The 21,915-nt window shown below is 44.0% G+C and overlaps 1 protein-coding gene across 4 annotated transcripts in view; it reads right to left on the bottom strand.

Annotated features, from left to right (window-relative positions):
* The window catches only part of LOC123996800 (discoidin domain-containing receptor 2-like), a 59,350-nt gene extending 39,963 nt beyond the window's left edge, over positions 1-19,387 (bottom strand). For all 4 annotated transcript variants that reach the window (XM_046300504.1, XM_046300507.1, XM_046300505.1 and 1 more), the window contains exon 1: positions 19,208-19,387. The gene's annotated coding sequence lies outside the window, so the exon portion shown is untranslated. The remainder of the gene's footprint in view (positions 1-19,207) is intronic.
* Positions 19,388-21,915: the final 2,528 nt, after the last annotated feature.

Below are 21,915 nucleotides of genomic sequence, written 5' to 3'. Positions count from 1 at the left end.
GTGAAGTTAGTGGGTTGAAGTTGTACAGAGCAGCAACTTAGTATGCTGTTCCTAAATATGAAGACCAGAACGTTGCTTCTGGTGCTGGGAAAAGGAACGTTCTGCAAAACTATTGGTTCCCCCCAGGCTCAGAACAGGAAGTGGCCAAGGACAGATACTCCCGTCAGAAAACCACAGACTGGGCTTTGTGCGGCTGGAATTGGGAAATGGTTATTCAGCTACAGATATCATGAACTGGCTGCACTGGACAGAAACTTTTATGTTGACTGTGTGGAGACAGACACATATCAAGACATGAGCACTGTCAGTGAACTGAAACGGTCTGCTACTGCTGATCAAACCATGCGCACTGTATTTAGTACAAGGTGGGACTGAAAAGAGAGGGGATGTGGGTTTTATGCTGATTGCACAGGGGTTTTGGATGTGCAGAAACAAATCATCTTCTCCTGGAAAGACTTCCTCTCCTTCCCTTGTCCTCTCACGGTCATACAGAGGGCTGATGGTCCTTGCACCATGGTAGAACCGGTAGAGTCAACACACAGAGGTGCCCTGCTCTGGTCCCCTCCTCTGCTCGCCTGCCTTGGTTCCCTGGCCCTCTGACCTGGCTCTACTGTCAGCAGCACTCACATGCTATGCCATGAGCAAGAGGAGTAGTGGAGAGAGGAGAAGGGTAGAGAGAACGACTGGAGAGAGGAGAGTGGCTGTGGAACAAGCCCAGGCTCAGAGTAATAGTGAACTGCGATGTGAATAACATTTGCTCCAGACTTTTCATGGGGTGATCAGCTCAATAACGGCAAAGGACGACAGCAAAATGGAAGCAAAGCGAAAAATGTTTATGCAACTAAGATCATTTGATGGTGTGGGAACAACTGTTGAATATACTTGTAAGTCTATGCACAGTATTCTGTGCATGGAGGAGAGCTTAATGACAGTAAAGGAAGAGGAATGGAGAGGTTTGATTTACTGTAGAACCAACTGGGCTCTACAGCGCAACCTGAGATCATTGAGTAAAGTCTGCAATGTGTGTAATTCTGTATCTGCGTGTGTGTGTATGTGTGTGTGTGCGCGCGTGCATACTTGCCTGTGTGTGTAGGGTCTGCCTTCCCTCAGCCCGACTGTGTAGTGCGCCAGGCAGGGTAGTTATATTTTATAGTGGCCAATTACAGTGAAGTAAAGCTGTACAGACCAATGATAGCAGCATGAAATCACCAGTCAGCCTTGATTAAAGGGGCATCCCTACAACTTACCCATAACCTGCTCTGAAACACACTACCTGTCACTATACACAGCCTGCTTTGAAACACAGTCAACCACTAGGATGTGAGGTCCTGAATGTGCCTAGTTACACATGAACGAGGAGAAGGCTGAATGAATAAATACAAAATAATATAAACTGTGACCCTGTAATGAACTTCGTCTGTTGTTTGTAGAGAGTCAGACCGAAATGCAGCGTGTAGGTTACTCATGACTTTTAATGAAGAAAATGCTGTACATGAAATAACTGAAAATACAAAAACAACAAACGAGTGAAACTAATACAGCCTATCTGGTGACTAACACAGAGACAGGTACAATCACCCACGAATTACAACGCGCACTCAGGCTGCCTAAATACGGTTCCCAATCCGAGACAACGAGAATCAGCTGACTCCAATTAGGAATCGCCTCAGGCAGCCAAGCCTAACTAGACACACCCCTAATAATACACACTCCCAATTAATACAAACCCCAATACGAAATACAACATATAAACCCATGTCACACCCTGGCCTACCCAAACAATGAACAAAACACAAGATACAATGACCAAGGCGTGACAGAACCCCCCCCCTAAGGTGCGGACTCCGGGACGCACCTCAAGAGCATAGGGAGGGTCCGGGTGGGCGTCTGTCCATGGTGGCGGTTCTGGCTCGGGACGTGGACCCCACTCCATAAATGTCCTAGTTCCTCCCCTTCGCGTCCTAGGATAATCCACCTTCTCCGCCGACCATGGCCTAATAGTCCTCACCCTGATCCCCACATAACTGAGGGGCAGCTCGGGACCGAGGGGCAGCTCGGGACCGAGGGGCAGCTCGGGACCGAGGGGCAGCTCGGGACAGAGGGGCAGCTCGGGACAGAGGGGCAGCTCGGGACAGAGGGGCAGCTCAGGACAGCAGGGCAGCTCAGGACAGCAGAGCAGCTCAGGACAGAGGGGCAGCCCGGGACCGAAGCAGCCCGGTACTGAGGGGAAGCCCGGTACTGAGAGGGAGCCCAGTACAGAGAGGAAGCCTAGTACTGAGAGGAAGCCTAGTACTGAGAGGAAGCTCAGTACTGAGAGGAAGCTCAGGCAGGTAGTAGGCTCCGGTAAATCCTGGCTGGCTGGTGGACCTGGATGATTAAGGTTGTCTGGCCGATCTAGAAGATCTTGGCAGACTGGCACTTCTGGCGGATCCTGGCAGACTGGCACTTCTGGCGGATCCTGGCAGACTGGTGACGCTGGGCCGACTGGCGGCGCTGGGCAGACAGGAGACTCCGGCAGCGCAGGAGAGGAGAAAGGCGCTGGCTGCGCTGAACAGGCGGGAGACTCCAACAGCGCAGGAGAGGAGAAAAGCTCTGGCTGCGCTAAACAGGCGAGGCGCGCTGGACGCGCTGGGCCGACTGGGAGCACTGGTGGCGCTGGACAGACAGGAGACTCCGGCAGCGCAGGAGAGGAGAAAGGCTCTGGCTGCGCTAAACAGGCGGGTGACTCCAACAGCGCAGGAGAGGAGAACAGCTCTGGCTGCGCTAAACAGGCGAGGCGCACTGGACGCGCTGGGCCGACTGGGAGCACTGGTGGCGCTGGACAGACAGGAGATTCCGGCAGCGCAGGAGAGGAGAAAGGCTCTGGCTGCGCTAAACAGGCAAGGCGCACTGGAGGCCTGGTGCGTGGTGCTGGAACTGGTGGTACTGGCGCGAGGACACGCACAGGAAGCCTGGTGCGGGAGCTGCTACCGGAGGACTGGTGTGTAGAGGAGGCTCTGGATAGACCGGACCGTGCAGGCGCACTGGAGCTCTTGAGCACCGAGCCTGCCCAAGCTTACCTGGCTCGATGCCCACTCTAGCCCGGCCAATAGGAAGGGCTGGTATGAGTCGCAGCTGGCTCTGCACCCGCACTGGAAACACCGTGCGCTCCATAGCATAACACGGTGCCTGCCCGGTCTCTCTAGCCCAACGGTGAGCACAGGGAGTATGCACAGGTTTCCTACCTGGCATAACTATTCTCCCTTTTAGCCCCCCCCCAATAAATTTTTTGGGGTGACTTTCCGGTTTCCAACTGCGTCGCAGTGCTGCCTCCTCATACTCGCGCCTCTCCGCTTTAGCTACTTCTATTTCCTCCTTGGGACGGCGATATTCTCCCGGCTGCGCCCAGGGTCCTTTTCCGTCTAATATCATCTCCCAAGACCAGAAGTCCTCATATTGCTGCTCCTCACAATTAACAGGGAGAGTAGGCTCAGTTCTGACTCCTGACTCTGCCACTCTCTCTCTGCGCTTTCCTCGTTACCTACGGTTTTCGCTCTGTATAGCCGTGCTTTCCTTTTCGATTCCCCACCTGTCGATTTCCTCCCACGTAGTATACTCCTTGCTTCTGTTGTCCATAACGTCCTCCTTCAGATCCTGCCAGTTCACACGCTGCTCGGTCTGTGAATGGTGGTGGGTGATTCTGTACCGAACTTCGTCTGTTGTTTGTAGAGAGTCAGACCGAAATGCAGCGTGTAGGTTACTCATGACTTTTAATGAAGAAAATGCTGTACATGAAATAACTGAAAATACAAAAACAACAAACGAGTGAAACTAATACAGCCTATCTGGTGACTAACACAGAGACAGGTACAATCACCCACGAATTACAACGCGCACTCAGGCTGCCTAAATACGGTTCCCAATCCGAGACAACGAGAATCAGCTGACTCCAATTAGGAATCGCCTCAGGCAGCCAAGCCTAACTAGACACACCCCTAATAATACACACTCCCAATTAATACAAACCCCAATACGAAATACAACATATAAACCCATGTCACACCCTGGCCTACCCAAACAATGAACAAAACACAAGATACAATGACCAAGGCGTGACAGAACCCCCCCTAAGGTGCGGACTCCGGACGCACCTCAAGAGCATAGGGAGGGTCCGGGTGGGCGTCTGTCCATGGTGGCGGTTCTGGCTCGGGACGTGGACCCCACTCCATAAATGTCCTAGTTCCTCCCCTTCGCGTCCTAGGATAATCCACCTTCTCCGCCGACCATGGCCTAATAGTCCTCACCCTGATCCCCACATAACTGAGGGGCAGCTCGGGACCGAGGGGCAGCTCGGGACCGAGGGGCAGCTCGGGACCGAGGGGCAGCTCGGGACAGAGGGGCAGCTCGGGACAGAGGGGCAGCTCGGGACAGAGGGGCAGCTCAGGACAGCAGGGCAGCTCAGGACAGCAGAGCAGCTCAGGACAGAGGGGCAGCCCGGGACCGAAGCAGCCCGGTACTGAGGGGAAGCCCGGTACTGAGAGGGAGCCCAGTACAGAGAGGAAGCCTAGTACTGAGAGGAAGCCTAGTACTGAGAGGAAGCTCAGTACTGAGAGGAAGCTCAGGCAGGTAGTAGGCTCCGGTAAATCCTGGCTGGCTGGTGGACCTGGATGATTAAGGTTGTCTGGCCGATCTAGAAGATCTTGGCAGACTGGCACTTCTGGCGGATCCTGGCAGACTGGCACTTCTGGCGGATCCTGGCAGACTGGTGACGCTGGGCCGACTGGCGGCGCTGGGCAGACAGGAGACTCCGGCAGCGCAGGAGAGGAGAAAGGCGCTGGCTGCGCTGAACAGGCGGGAGACTCCAACAGCGCAGGAGAGGAGAAAAGCTCTGGCTGCGCTAAACAGGCGAGGCGCGCTGGACGCGCTGGGCCGACTGGGAGCACTGGTGGCGCTGGACAGACAGGAGACTCCGGCAGCGCAGGAGAGGAGAAAGGCTCTGGCTGCGCTAAACAGGCGGGTGACTCCAACAGCGCAGGAGAGGAGAACAGCTCTGGCTGCGCTAAACAGGCGAGGCGCACTGGACGCGCTGGGCCGACTGGGAGCACTGGTGGCGCTGGACAGACAGGAGATTCCGGCAGCGCAGGAGAGGAGAAAGGCTCTGGCTGCGCTAAACAGGCAAGGCGCACTGGAGGCCTGGTGCGTGGTGCTGGAACTGGTGGTACTGGCGCGAGGACACGCACAGGAAGCCTGGTGCGGGGAGCTGCTACCGGAGGACTGGTGTGTAGAGGAGGCTCTGGATAGACCGGACCGTGCAGGCGCACTGGAGCTCTTGAGCACCGAGCCTGCTCAAGCTTACCTGGCTCGATGCCCACTCTAGCCCGGCCAATAGGAAGGGCTGGTATGAGTCGCAGCTGGCTCTGCACCCGCACTGGAAACACCGTGCGCTCCATAGCATAACACGGTGCCTGCCCGGTCTCTCTAGCCCAACGGTGAGCACAGGGAGTATGCACAGGTTTCCTACCTGGCATAACTATTCTCCCTTTTAGCCCCCCCCAATAAATTTTTTGGGTTGACTTTCCGGTTTCCAACTGCGTCGCAGTGCTGCCTCCTCATACTCGCGCCTCTCCGCTTTAGCTACTTCTATTTCCTCCTTGGGACGGCGATATTCTCCCGGCTGCGCCCAGGGTCCTTTTCCGTCTAATATCATCTCCCAAGACCAGAAGTCCTCATATTGCTGCTCCTCACAATTAACAGGGAGAGTAGGCTCAGTTCTGACTCCTGACTCTGCCACTCTCTCTCTGCGCTTTCCTCGTTACCTACGGTTTTCGCTCTGTATAGCCGTGCTTTCCTTTTCGATTCCCCACCTGTCGATTTCCTCCCACGTAGTATACTCCTTGCTTCTGTTGTCCATAACGTCCTCCTTCAGATCCTGCCAGTTCACACGCTGCTCGGTCTGTGAATGGTGGTGGGTGATTCTGTACCGAACTTCGTCTGTTGTTTGTAGAGAGTCAGACCGAAATGCAGCGTGTAGGTTACTCATGACTTTTAATGAAGAAAATGCTGTACATGAAATAACTGAAAATACAAAAACAACAAACGAGTGAAACTAATACAGCCTATCTGGTGACTAACACAGAGACAGGTACAATCACCCACGAATTACAACGCGCACTCAGGCTGCCTAAATACGGTTCCCAATCCGAGACAACGAGAATCAGCTGACTCCAATTAGGAATCGCCTCAGGCAGCCAAGCCTAACTAGACACACCCCTAATAATACACACTCCCAATTAATACAAACCCCAATACGAAATACAACATATAAACCCATGTCACACCCTGGCCTACCCAAACAATTAACAAAACACAAGATACAATGACCAAGGCGTGACAGACCCCTTATTGTTTCTCTTTCCGCACCCCCCTCTTCCTCTTGTATTCAGGTTGTGTAAACCAATTTTTTTATACAGAATCTAACCTTTCCTAACCTATCATATGATGTGGCTTCAGGAAGTGTCATGATTGTGCATATCGTAGATGAGATCTTTACCTCTTTCCCTGTACATTAATATACCATAGAGCTTGACTGAAATATATCTGCCTCTGAAACAGACTGAAAGACAGAGAAGAGAAAAAGCAGAGAGATTATCTGAAAGCTATAATTTGCTCCCAACTTCAGTCAGTGTTGAGATCTGGTAGTGATTAATGGGCTAAGAGGGTGACACCCACACACACACATGACCGGGGACAAACTCCCTGCTCTCCAGGATACCTACAGCACCCGATGTCACAGGAAGGCCAAAAATACCATCAAGGACAACAACCACCCGAGCCAATGCCCGTTCACACCGCTATCATCCAGAAGGCGAGGTCAGTACAGGTGCATTAAAGCTGGGAAAGAGACACTGAAAAACAGCTTCTATCTCAAGGCCATCAAACTGTTAAAAAGCCATCACTAGCCGGCTTCCCCCAAGTTACGTAACCCTGCACCTTAGAGGCTGCTGACCTATATAAATAGACTTGAAATCACTGGCCAGTTTAATAAAATGGAACACTAGTCACTTCAATAATGTTTACATATATTGCAGTACCCATCTCATATGTATATACTGTATCCTATACTATTCTACTGTATCTTATTCTATGCCGCTGACATTGCATGTCCATATATTTTTATATTCTTAATTCCATTCCTTTACTAGATTTGTGTGTATTGGGTATATGTTGTGTAATTGTTATTTTATACTTATTTGATATTACTGCACTGTCCGAGCATTATGCTACAACCGCAATAACATCTGCTAAACATGTGTATGTGACCAATAAAATGTGATTTGACACACACGCAGGCCACACAAGCACACACATGCGTGTGCACTGCACACACGCACATGCAAACATACAATTATATCCACAAATGATTCTTCTCTGGAAAACATAAAAATCTAAACATTTGATTCATTCAAGGGTATGAAAGTACAAGCTATGGCTGGTAAGAGCAATGCAACCTGGGCAGACAGGCGGGGCAAATTAACAGAAAGTAAAACAATGCAGAGAGCATTTTATTGGCCATACGTTCATTAGCTGGATCTGTGTATGTGTGTGTATGCAGCCATATGCTAGACAAGCTACCATGACCAGCCACATCAGCTTCTGATTACTGCCTCTCTAGTATCCCCTTAAGCCCATAACATAACATGCCATAGCAGATATTTCATTTTGATGGGAATGCATGAAATCCTAATCAAATGTAGTTGTTTTTTAAAATCCAAAACCAGAGCCAGGTGTAGGCATATAAAAAATAGGCTGTAAAGTTTCAGACTGTGACACAAGCGTGCCACGCATGCAGGGTGGGAGGGAGAGGAAACACTGGAGAGCACAGGACTCCATTATGTGCATTTATGTGTAATGCTAATGTGTGACACATGGCAGGGAGGGGAGAAGGGAAGATTATATACAATGATGGCTGGTCCTGTGCTACCTAGGATGAAGTCCAAATCAACAACACAATTGTAGGGTTCTGTGTGACACACACTCAAACACTATACACTCTCAATTGTTGTCACTCCCAGCCCTGATACTAGTGACCCTCTCCCTGACTGTCTGGCTGGTAAGACTATCTGGACTGTATTCAGCGTTAATGATACCCAGCTGGGCTTAACGAGACCTGAGAGAGAGAGCGAGAGACTGAGGGGAAGCGGCAGAGAGGAAAAGAGAGAAAGTAGAGAGAGAAAGACAAAGCAAGAAAGAGAGAAAGAGAGAGAGGGAGAGGAGAAAAAGGAGAGAGGTTTTAAACTGAACAGTATTGGATGGAGTTTTTAGAGTTATTTGAAGCCCTATGGAAACTCAATGGTCAGGTCCAAGAAGTTATTTTCCATTTCCCCCCATAACAGCAGCAGTCAGTCTGCGGACCATGGTGCATAAATCCTCTCAGAGCCCCAGACCCACTCTCACTCTGCCTTTCCCCATCCAACTCAATTCTTTACTACTCTGTTCATGTCAATATTACCACTTAAAGTACAACTTCTGCTACTTCAATAAATTACCCAACTACTGCTGCTGTAAGTCGCTCTGGATAAGAGCGTCTGCTAAATGACTTAAATGTAATGTAATGTAATGCTTCAATAATTTACCCAACTACTGAGGCTTCAATAAATTACCCAACTACTGCTGCTTCAATAAATTACCCAACTACTGCTGCTTCAATAAATTACCCAACTACTGCTGCTTCAATAAATTACCCAACTACTGCCTGCTTCAATAAATTACCCAACTACTACTGCTTCAATAAATGACCCAACTACTACTGCTTCAATAAATTACCAACTACTGCTGCTTCAATAAATTACACAGCTACTGCTGCTTCAATAAATTACACAACTACTGCTGCTTCAATAAATTACACAACTACTGCTGCTTCAATAAATTACATAACTACCTGCTGCTTCAATCAATTACCCAACTACTGCTGCTTCAATAATTTACCCAACTACTGCTTGCTTCAATAAATTACCCAACTACTGCTTGCTTCAATAAATTACCCAACTACTGCTGCTTCAATAAATGACCCAACTACTGCTGCTTCAATAAATGACCCAACTACTGCTGCTTCAATAAATTACCCAACTACTGCTGCTTCACAAAATTACCCAACTACTGCTGCTTCAATAAATTACCCAACTACTGCTACTTCAATAAATTACCCAACTACTGCTGTTTCAATAAAATACACAACTACTGCTGCTTCAAAAAAATACACAACTACTACTGCTTCAAAAAATTACCCAACTACTGCTGCTTCAATAAATTACCCAACTACTGCTGCTTCAATAAATTACCCAACTACTGCTTGCTTCAATAAATTACCCAACTACTGCTGCTTCAATAAATTACCCAACTACTGCTGCTTCAAAAAATTACCCAACTACTGCTGCTTCAATAAATTACCCAACTACTGCTGCTTCAATAAATTACACAACTACTGCTGCTTCAAAAAATTACCCAACTACTGCTGCTTCAATAACTTACCCAACTACTGCTGCTTCAATAAATTACCCAACTACTGCTGCTTCAAAAAATACACAACTACTACTGCTTCAATAAATTACCAACTACTGCTGCTTCAATAAATTACACAGCTACTGCTGCTTCAATAAATTACACAACTACTGCTGCTTCAATAAATTACACAACTACTGCTGCTTCAATAAATTACATAACTACCTGCTGCTTCAATCAATTACCCAACTACTGCTGCTTCAATAATTTACCCAACTACTGCTTGCTTCAATAAATGACCCAACTACTGCTTGCTTCAATAAATGACCCAACTATTGCTGCTTCAATAAATGACCCAACTACTGCTGCTTCAATAAATTACCCAACTACTGCTGCTTCAATAAATTACCCAACTACTGCTGCTTCACAAAATTACCCAACTACTGCTGCTTCAATAAATTACCCAACTACTGCTACTTCAATAAATTACCCAACTACTGCTGTTTCAATAAATTACCCAACTACTGCTGCTTCAAAAAAATACACAACTACTACTGCTTCAAAAAATTACCCAAGTACTGCTGCTTCAATAAATTACCCAACTACTGCTGCTTCAATAAATTACCCAACTACTGCTGCTTCAATAAATTACCCAACTACTGCTTGCTTCAATAAATTACCCAACTACTGCTGCTTCAATAAATTACACAACTACTGCTGCTTCAAAAAATTACCCAACTACTGCTGCTTCAATAAATTACCCAACTACTGCTGCTTCAATAAATTACCCAACTACTGCTGCTTCAAGAAATACACAACTACTACTGCTTCAATAAATTACCAACTACTGCTGCTTCAATAAATTACACAGCTACTGCTGCTTCAATAAATTACACAACTACTACTGCTTCAATAAATTACCAACTACTGCTGCTTCAAAAAAATACCCAACTACTACTGCTTCAAAAAATTACCCAACTACTGCTGCTTCAAAAAATGACCCAACTACTGCTGCTTCAAAAAATGACCCAACTACCGCTGCTTCAATAAATTACCCAACTACTGCTGCTTCAATAAATTACCCAACTACTGCTCCTTCAATAAATTACCCAACTGCTGCTGCATCAATGAATTACACAACTACTGCTGCTTCTAATAAATTACCCAACTACTGCTGCTTCAATAAATTACATAACTACTGCTGCTTCAATAAATTACCCAACTACTGCTGCTTCAATAAATTACCCAACTACTGCTGCTTCAAAAAAATACACAACTACTACTGCTTCAAAAAATTACCCAACTACTGCTGCTTCAATAAATTACACAACTACTGCTGCTTCAAAAAATGACCCAACTACCGCTGCTTCAATAAATTACCCAACTACTGCTGCTTCAATAAATTACCCAACTACTGCTCCTTCAATAAATTACCCAACTACTGCTGCTTCAAAAAATTACACAACTACTACTGCTTCAATAAATTACCAAATACTGCTGCTTCAATAAATTACACAGCTACTGCTGCTTCAATAAATTACCCAACTACTGCTTGCTTCAATAAATTACCCAACTACTACTGCTTCAATAAATTACACAACTACTGCTGCTCCAATAAATTACACAACTACTGCTGCTTCAAAAAATGACCCAACTGCTGCTGCATCAATGAATTACACAACTACTGCTGCTTCTAATAAATTACCCAACTACTGCTGCTTCAATAAATTACATAACTACTGCTGCTTCAATAAATTACCCAACTACTGTTGCTTCAATAAATTACCCAACTACTGCTGCTTCACAAAATTACCCAACTACTGCTGCTTCAATAAATTACCCAACTACTGCTACTTCAATAAATTACCCAACTACTGCTGTTTCAATAAATTACACAACTACTACTGCTTCAATAAATTACCAACTACTGCTGCTTCAATAAATTACACAGCTACTGCTGCTTCAATAAATTACCCAACTACTGCTTGCTTCAATAAATTACCCAACTACTGCTTGATTCAATAAATTACCCAACTACTGCTGCTTCAATAAATTACCCAACTACTGCTGCTTCAATAAATTACCCAACTACTGCTGCTTCAATAAATTACCCAACTACTGCTGTTTCAATAAATTACCCAACTACTGCTGCTTCAAAAAATTACACAACTACTACTGCTTCAATAAATTACACAACTACTGCTGCTTAAATAAATTACACAACTACTGCTGCTTCAAAAATTACACAACTACTGCTGTTTCAATAAAATACCCAACTACTACTGCTTCAATAAATTACATAACTACTGCTGCTTCAATAAATTACACAACTACTGCTGCTTCAAAAAATGACCCAACTGCTGCTGCATCAATGAATTACACAACTACTGCTGCTTCTAATAAATTACCCAACTACGGCTGCTTCAATAAATTACATAACTACTGCTGCTTCTAATAAATTACCCAACTACTGCTGCTTCAATAAATTACACAACTACTGCTGCTTCAAAAATTACCCAACTACTGCTGCGTCAATAAATTACACAACTACTGCTGCTTCAAAAATTACCCAACTACTGCTGCTTCAATAAATTACCCAACTACTGCTGCTTCAATTAATTACACAACTACTGCTGCTTCAATAAATTACCCAACTACTGCTGCTTAAATAAATTACACAACTACTGCTGCTTCAATAAATTACCCAACTACTGCTGTTTCAATAAATTACCAACTACTGCTGCTTCAATAAATTACACAACTACTGCTGCTTCAATAAATTACACAACTACTGCTTGCAAATGTAACACTACTACTGCTACTACAAATATCTCCATGGTCACACTTTATTTGAATTGTCCCATACAGATGGTCATCCTTTACAAACAAACTATCCGTTGATAAGCAACTGGTTTAGAATTAGGGTTAACGTAAAGATTCAGTTTACGGTTAGTGTAAGGGTTAAGTTTAAGGTTAGGATAAGGGTTCATGTTAGTGCTAGGGTTAGTGGAGTTATTTGAAATGTTGTTGACAGTTATTGAACGTCTACTGAACATCTACAAACATCTCCTTGGGACTATCCAAATAATGTGTTACTGCTCCACTTCTACTTCTAAAAACACCACCATAAGTACTGTTCTATTTCTACGCTATGTCTGAGTGGTTTCAAGCTATCAAGACATTTCTCCCAAGACACTCCAGTACACTCAGAGACAGTTTGGATCATTATGTTTCCTTGAATATCGTACTGCTTATTCATGATACTCAACAATGGAACATTCTAAAGTAGTAGTCACGAGAGAGAGAGAGCGAGAGAGAGAGATCGAGAGAGAGAGAGAGAGAGAGAGAGAGAGAGAGAGAGAGAGAGAGAGAGAGAGAGAGAGAGAGCTGAGATATTTCTCTCTAACATGTTCCTGTTGTTTTCAGGTTCTTGCCAATCCATCCATCTGTGTGAGGCGTTAAGAGACCAGCTCCGTCTCATCGGTCTTCCCTCTGTTTTTCTCTCTTTCCTCTCTCCATCCACTCAAGGCATATTCCCACTCAGACAGAGCATGTCAGGATTTGGCCAGGGTTGTTCCGGTTTTTGGTCACTAGATGCCCCCATTGTGCCTTTTGACCTTTTGTTTTCCCTTGATCCCCATTATTATTTGCACCTGTGCCTCGTTTCCCCTGATTGTATTTAAACCCTTTGTTTTCCTCAGTTCTTTACTCTGTGTTTGTATGTTAGCACCCAGCCTGTCACGCCTTGGTCATTGTATTTTGTGTTTTTGTTATATGTTTGGGTAGGCCAGGGTGTGACATGGGTTTATATGTTGTGTTTCGTATTGGGGTTTTATTAGCATTGGGATTGTGTATGATTAGGGGTGTGTCTAGTTAGGCTTGGCTGCCTGAGGCGGTTCTCAATTGGAGTCAGGTGCTTATCGTTGTCTCTGATTGGGAACCGTATTTAGGTAGCCTGAGTTCGCTTTGTATTTTGTGGGTGTTTGTTCCTGTCTCTGTGTTGTAGTCACCAGATAGGCTGTAATTAGTTTCACGTTCCGTTCTGTTGTTTTTGTATTTCAGTTATTTCATGTACCGCTATTCTGTTCATTAAAGTCATGAGTAACCTACACGCTGCATTTCGGTCCGACTTTCTTCATTCAACAGACGAACGCAGTTACACAGCCCTAGTACTCTGTGAACTCTTGTTGATCCCGGTGGACTCTCTTGTGGAATTCTGTTTTTTTGTTCTTGTTTGTTTGTTTTTGAGTATCTTTTGAGGCTTTTTGTGCTTTACCTTCCACCTTGTGGATTTACCTTTTTGTTCTTGTGGAATTCCTTTTGAGGTTGTGGAGTTACATGTTTTCCTGAAGAACTTCACTTTTTACTTCATTAAATACACAGTCTCAAGTACTGCTGTGTCTGCCTCATCTTCTGGGTTCTGCCGACTATTCGTGGCTCAGTTGGTTAAGTGACTGTTTCTCACTCCGGAGACCAGGGTTTGTAACCGGGTCCTGACAGAGCAAAATCATTATGTTTTATTCATCTCTTTCTTCACTATGTTCTCATCATGTGGACCTCAAAACTGAACCAGCAAGAGACAAACAACTTCAGCCTAGTTTGATAAGCATTGATCACGAACCAGTTTAGACGTTTGGGTGGTTGTGATATTCATGTACACTGGTACTTAGAGTAGGACAAGACTGAGTGTGACTGTGCATACTAACCAGTAGTTCACCCTGTCTTTAAATATAACACTTTATTTGTATAGTCCATCTGTAAACGCTCTACAGACTATCAGTAACATTTTAACCAACTATCTACCAACCCCAATCCTAGCTCTAACCCTAACCTTAAGCCTTACCCTATCCTCCGCCGAATTGGAAATAGAGCCTGTGACACTACTTCTGCTTTTGGACATTAACAAGGGGCTCGTTTGAGTGGTAAGGTGAAAACAAACCGACTGTAGACAAAAGTCGAGGAGTGAAGTCGGGTGTGGTGGTGCATCTGCGACAGCCAAGAGTCGGACACTGATGTGGTTTTCCAACAGCAAGGCCCAGTACAACATGGCGGTGTTGACATTGTTTTCAAGTTTGTCTTTGTAATGTAAAAATTAACATGGCTCCAACCCCCATATCACAAACTCATGAAGTGAAAATATATGTGTGTACATTGTACAATAAATTGGTGTGAGAGACCCTCAAACATCACATTAATTTGCTCATATCCATGTATACACGAATTGGGGAAAGATGGTTCCTTTTTCAGTCACATCTTGGGTTACGTTTGCATGGGTCAAACAAAATCACCTCCAACAATGCAGGCGATGGCAGCAGGATAAGGTTGGTGAAGAGTCATGGTGAAGAGTCATGGTGAAGAGTCATGGTGAAGATTCATGGCCTCATGCAGTTGACATGTAGGCACACGCCGGACAATAAAAAATAAAAAACATTTTCACACCTTTTTTCTGCCCAATTTTGTGGTATCCAATTAGTAGTAGTTACAGTCTTGTCTCATCGCTGCATCTCCTATACGGACTTGGGAGAGGCGAAGGTCGAGAGCCATGCGTCCTCCAAAACACAAGCCAACCAAGCTGCACTGCTTCTTGACACAATGCCCATCCAACCCTGAAGCCAGCCGCACCAATGTGTCGGAGGAAACACCGTACACCTGGCGACCGTGTCAGCGTGCACTGCGCCCGGCCCGCCACAAGAGTCACAAGTGCACGATGAGACAAGGATATCCCTGCCGGACAAAACCTCCCTAACCCGGACGACGCTGGGCCAACTGTGCGCCGCTCCATGGGCCTCCAGGTTGCGGCCAGTTGTGACAGAGCCTGGACTTAAACCCAGAATCTCTAGTAGACCACCGCGCCACTCGGGAGGCCCTATGCTGGACAATTTTTATCCCCATAATGCAACACACTTTGAAAAGGCGGTGACCACTGACTTGACAAAAGTGATCCACTCGAACTCACCCAAGGCGACACTCAACTCCTCCTCCACATTTACTGGATTGGTTGAATAGTGCAGAAGAGAACCTCCCAGACATTGTTTTCCTAATTATTTGTAAGACCAGTATGTAGGGGATCTATACTGAACAGAAATATAAACTCCCCAGTGGGTTGGCCTATTCCCTCCCAGGCTCCCCCATAGCCTATTCCCTCCCAGGCCCCCCCATAGCCTATTCCCTCCCAGGCCCCCCCATAGCCTATTCCCTCCCAGGCTCCCCCATGACCTATTCCCTCCCAGGCCCACCCACCTGCGAAATCCATAGATTAGGGCCTAATGAATTTATTTAAAATGACTGTTTTCCTTCTATGAACTGTAACTCAGTCAAATCTTTGAAATTGTTGCATGTTGCATTTATATTTATGCTCAGTATAGTTTCAGTTGTTTCTTTTACCCCTGCTAGGTTAGTTTACCTATACCCTAACCCTAGTTTACCTATACCCTAGCCCTAGTTTCCATATACCCTAACCCTAGTTTACCTATACCCTAACCCTAGTTTACCTATACCCTAACCCTAACCCAAGCCCCTAACCCTAAACCTTATTCAAAGGGTGTTTTCACACATGGTCCCTTTGGGTCAATTTTAGTGAACTATGTGTGGTTTGCTTAATTTTTTTGTGCAGTGTGAACACTCAAAAGGAACTCCGGACTAGAGGTCAACCGATTAATCGGAATGGCCGATTAATTAGGACCGATTTCAAGTTTTCATAACAATCGGCAACCGGCATTTTTGGACTCCGATTACATGGCCGACTATATTTCACTCCACGAGGAGACTGTGTGGCAGGCTGACTACCTGTTATGTGAGTGCAACAAGGAGCCAAGGTAAGGTGCTAGCTAGCATTAAACTTATCTTATAAAAAACAATCAATATTAACATAATCACTAGTTAACTACCCCTGGCTGATGATATTACTAGTTTATCTAGCTTGTCCTGAGTTGCATATAATGAATGCGGTGCCTGTTAATTTATCATTGAATTATAGCCTACTTCGCCAAACAGGTGATTTAACAAGCGCATTCACGAAAAAAAGCACTGTTTTTGCACAAATGTGTACCTAATCATAAACATCAATGACTTTCTTAAAATCCTTACACAAGTATATATTTTTAAACCTGCATATTTTGTTAATATTGCCTGCTAACATGAATTTCTTTTAACTAGGAAAATTGTATCAATTTTCTTGCATTCTGTGTAAGCAGAGTCAGGGTATATGCAGCAGTCTGAGCCTCCTGGCTCGTTGCGAACTGTGTGAAGACCATTTCTTCCTAACAAAGACCGTAATTAATTTTCCAGAATTGTACATAATTATGACATAACATTGAAGGTTGTGCAATGTGACAGCAATATTTACACTGATGGATGCCACATGTGAGATGATATACAGAACGGTTCCGTATTTCACTGAAAGAATAAACGTTTTGTTTTCAAAATGATAGTTTCCGGATTTGACCATATTAATGACCTAAGGCTTGTATTTCTGTGTGTTAATTATATTATAATTAAGTCTATAATTTGATAGAGCAGTCTGACTGAGCGGTGGTAGGCAGCAGCAGGCTCGTAAGCATTCATTCACACAGCACTTTCATGCATTTGCCAGCAGCTCTTCACTGTACTTCAAGCATTGCGCTGTTTATGACTTAAAGCCTATCAACTCCCGAGATTAGGCTGGCAATATTAAAGTACCTATTAGAACATCCAATGCCCATATGAATAACCCCTATGATGTAACTGGAATGAGATAGATGTTCTTCTTCTTTGTTTTTGTTTTATTATTTCACTGCCATACTGTGTTTGATCTTGTCTAGCCATCTTGTCTCAAGAGGACCACAATGGAAAAAAGTCCCAGACTATGTGTGTTATCCTTGATGATTTTATTAATGTGCATGTATGGCTTTTACATTTTATGTGTGCTTGTTTTTTTTTAAATGGTCAAATTAATAAACTAAACTAAAAGGTATATGAAATACAAATGGTATAGAGAGAAATAGTCCTATAATAACTACAACCTAAAACTTCTTACCTGGGAATATTGAAGACTCAAGTTAAAAGGAACCACCAGCTTTCATATGTTCTCATTTTGAGTACATAAAAAAAAAAAAATTGAAAGAGGACTGAGATCAGTTATTTTAAAGAGGAAAATATGTGAAAACACCCTTTAAGCCTAACCCTAACTTTAGCAAGCAGTTTGTTATCAACAGATAGTTTGTTGATAGTATAACCATCTGTAGAGCACCTACAGATTAACTTTCCGGACTATCCAAATAAAATGTGACCCACAATAATACATGGAATACTTTTTCTATGGAATATCCAAACTATCCAAATAAAGTTTGACCCATAAGAGTACATCAAAATGGTACACTATGGAATATGCTGGGCTCAGTCAGACATGGACCTACGGCAGGCAGGCAAGTCCATGTAAGCACGGTGCCTCTGCTGTGTTTTGAAAGGAGTTGAAATTACACCCTGACCCTGCTGGTTCAGTAGTGTGTCATTACATCTCTACCTCTGTATCTGGACAGACTCTGAGGCCCCAGGGGGAAGGAGGGAGGCAGGGATAGAGAGATAAATAGAGCGAGGGAGGAGTTGCTAATTGAAATTATATGTCTATTCCTCTGATAACTTAAAGCACATGTTGAGAGCTGGAAGAGAGATGTCAAGACTGGCTATTACCATCATTGAGGTCATGAACCTGGCTCAACACACATTCTCACATACCCACTCACACCCTGCCAGGAATGGCTAAGGGGTCACACCACATGCCTCACCACCTTGACCTCCTCAGAACAACTGTCCTTTATGACACTGTGGTCATCTACACTAACCTGCTTCAGATGGCTCAGCCCGGCTGGAGCAAGGTGTCGGCAACACCAGACCAGTGACTATTAGATCCTGTATGAGTCATGACTATGTATATATTGATATTTATTTGGGATAAAACTGCCTGCTAAGTGATTGTGTTACGTCCCCACATCAAAATGGTTGAATTTAGCCTCTGTTTGGATTGGATCTGTCACCCACATACCACATATGTAATACCTATATCCTGCCTGCATGACACAAGAGGACAAGGATAGACACACAAAGATACATGGTATGTATGATAATACCAAGCCAAAATAACATATCAGGGCCAGGAACTCAAGTGGTCTACAGTTGCTCAACTTTTCCATAACACAGTAAACAAATGTCCAGAAAAACAAAGCACAACAAATTCTCTCTGGGGTTTGAACTCGATGCACGAAAGTGAAAAAGCCTCAAGCTATTTCTGCATTAGTTCCACTGCTGCTTCTCCAGACAATAAAACAAGACTTACAATATCCCTCTATCAATGCGGAAGCACAACATATTTTTGCAGTCAACATTTTTAAAGAGATGTCGTTTTAACTCAAACTAGACACAGTTAATACAATATGGGTATAAATGGCCTCAGTGTATAGCAGCTGGATTGCAGCGATGCTTTACACAGTGAAGTGTGGATCTGAGATAGGCTGCATCTCATCTCTCTGCTATCCTCTATTCTAGTCTGCCATGTAAACAGTAGCTCTCTCTCACTCAAGAAAAACCGGGATACTGGGTTCATAACTAGACTATAAACACGCCGAGACACCTAGAGGTACTGACACAATTCTAAGAAAGCAAAAGTATCACTATAGCTTCCAGTGTAAACCAAACCCTTCACCCTTGAAACACATTTTAAAAAATTGTTATTTTTGAGAAAAAGTTTGAAACGTACTTTTAAAGAGTTTTGTCCTTTCAAACCATTTGTTCAGAGGAAGCGGTGGAATATTCCAGTGAGTGTCCGTGTCCCCAGTTCTGTCAGAATCCAAGCCTTTTCGATCTTTTCTTCCTCGCTCCGCTCAGTTCCCACTCATACTCACTGGGCTGATGCAAGACACCCTTGAAAAAAATAATGAAACGGAGCTTGAAGCGGAGGCAGAGAAAGAGGGGGAATCACATTCTGAGAATTCTTGGGGGCATGCCAAAGTCCCAGAATTTCACATGCTACAAATAAGGTTTCAATTAAGCCAGAGCCCAGTACCCAATCAGAATGCTTTTTTCTCCTGGAGGAGAAAGTTATTTTGATAGCCTGAGGGAGCGATGAAACCACTTTAATTCACGGCAGCAATAATTCATTAAGCAAAAAAACGTAAATTCAACGTTGCATATTCTTGTTGTGTGGAAGAAATTACATTTGATACTGTTGACAAATACAGTGCCTTCAGAAATGGTTCATACCCCTTGAATAATTCCACATTCTGTTGTGTTAAAGCCTGAATTCAAAATGGCTTAAATATGTTCTCACCCATCTACACACAATACCTCATAATGACAAAGTGAAAACATGTTTTTGGAAATGTTTGCACATTTAAAAAAAAGTAAATACATAAATATCTCGTTTACGTAATTATTCACACCCCTGGGTCAATACTTTGTTGAAGGACATTTGGCAGCAATTAGAGCTGTGAGTCTTTCTGGGATTTTCTCTATGAGCTTTTCAACCCTGGATTGTGCAACATTTGACCATTATTCTATTCAAAATCCTTCAAGCTCTGTCAAAGTGGTTGTTGATCATGGCTAGACAACCATTTTAAGGTCTTGCCATAGATTTTCAGTCAAAACTGTAACTCGGCCACCCAGGAACATTCACTGTCTTCTTGGTAAGCAACTCCAGTGTAGATTTTGACTTGTGTTTGAGTGTGAATTAATCTCCCAGTGTCTGGTGAAAAGCTTACTGAACCAGGTTTTCTAGGATTCTGGCTATGCTTAACTACATTCTTTTTCTTTTTTTATCCTGAAAAATGTTCTAGTGCTGAACGAATACAATCATATCCATAACACAAACAAGCCACCACTATGCTTGAAAATATGGAGTGGTACTAGTAATGTGTTTTATTGGATTTGCCCAAAACATAACACTTTGTATTCAGGACAAAAAGTGAATTGCTTTGCCAATTTTTTTGCAGTATTAATTTAGTGCCTTGTTGCAAACAGGATGCACAGGCTTTCTTCTTTTCACGCTGTCAACTAGATTAGTATTGCGGAGTAACTACAATGTTGTTGATCCATCCTCAGTTCTCTCTTATCACAGCCATTAAACTCTGTAACTGTTTTAAAGTCCCCATATTGAAATCCTAGAGCGGTTTCCTTCCTCTCCTGCAACTGAGTTAGAAAGGACACCTGTATCTTTGTAGTGACTGGGTGTATTGATACACTATCCAAAGTGTAATTAATAACTTGTTTTACAAAAACATTTTTGACTGATTTACCAATAGGTGACCTTTGCGAGGCATAGGAAAATCAGCCTGGTCTTTGAGGTTCAATCGGTGTTGAAATTCACTGCTCGACTGAGGGACATTACAGATAATTGTATGTGTGGGGTACATAGATGAGGTAGTCATTAAAGTAAAAAACACTATTATTGCACACAGAGTGAGTAAATGCAACATGAGACTTAAGCAAACTCATTCATTTATTTAGACTTGCAATAACAAAGGGCTTGAATACTTGACTCAAGACATTTCAGCTTTTCATTATTATGGGGTACTGTGTGTAGGCCAGTGAGTACACACTGCAAGTACACAGATACTTACAATTCATGAAGCACTTTTATACATTGATAACACTAGGACCACAGAATGAGCTCACCTTAGTGATGAGTAAGGACAATATCACCGCCAGTGTTCCATAGCTGATGTGGACTAAAACACCAGACTCAGGAAATAAAAGGGATAATGAGGATGAAGAAGGTAAGGATCAACGTATCAAATAATGATAAGGGGGTGGAATTACCCTTTAGATGCACCCCTTCCTTCATGATGGAAAAGCATGGCGTGGCTTAGTGAGGAAAGCACGCTCTACAGTAATCCAGGTAAGGACAGTCCAGTGTGCTAAAACTCTATCGATGCACATGGTCATGTTTCATATCGGCCTGAAGAAATATAACATTCTACAAAATACATCAAGGTAATTTACTTCAGTAAATTCAACATTTACACTTTACATTGAGGCATCCTTTATAAAAGTGTTACGTAAGTATATCCCTCGGTCACTCCAATACCTTCTGTCAGAGGGAGAAGCGGGAGTGAGAGCAAATGAAAGGGAAAGGAGAAGAAAAAAAGGAGAAAGTCAGCAATAGAAAGTGAGAGGATTGTTTGTGTGTGAGAGACAGATACAGACAGAGGGAGAGAGACGGTTAGCAGCCACAGAGTAGATTTCCTGAGTGGCTGCAGCAGTAAGTGTAGCATGCTCACTATGGCCCATCTTAAAACACAAACCATGTGCTGCTTGCTGGAAACTCTGATTCAACACACCAGGACTTCTAATGCAAAAGACACACCCATCACACAAAGGACCGACAAATCTACACACAGGGTGCCACGTGCAGACAACTACGCACACACACCATGCTAACCTTATGTTTAATCAAAAGACTCATACCTC

Source organism: Oncorhynchus gorbuscha, linkage group LG15 (assembly GCF_021184085.1).
Source record: "Oncorhynchus gorbuscha isolate QuinsamMale2020 ecotype Even-year linkage group LG15, OgorEven_v1.0, whole genome shotgun sequence".
NCBI classification, from domain to species: domain Eukaryota; kingdom Metazoa; phylum Chordata; class Actinopteri; order Salmoniformes; family Salmonidae; genus Oncorhynchus; species Oncorhynchus gorbuscha.
The sequence above is the reverse complement of the archived record's forward strand: the minus strand, read 5'-3'. Positions and strand labels throughout refer to the sequence as shown.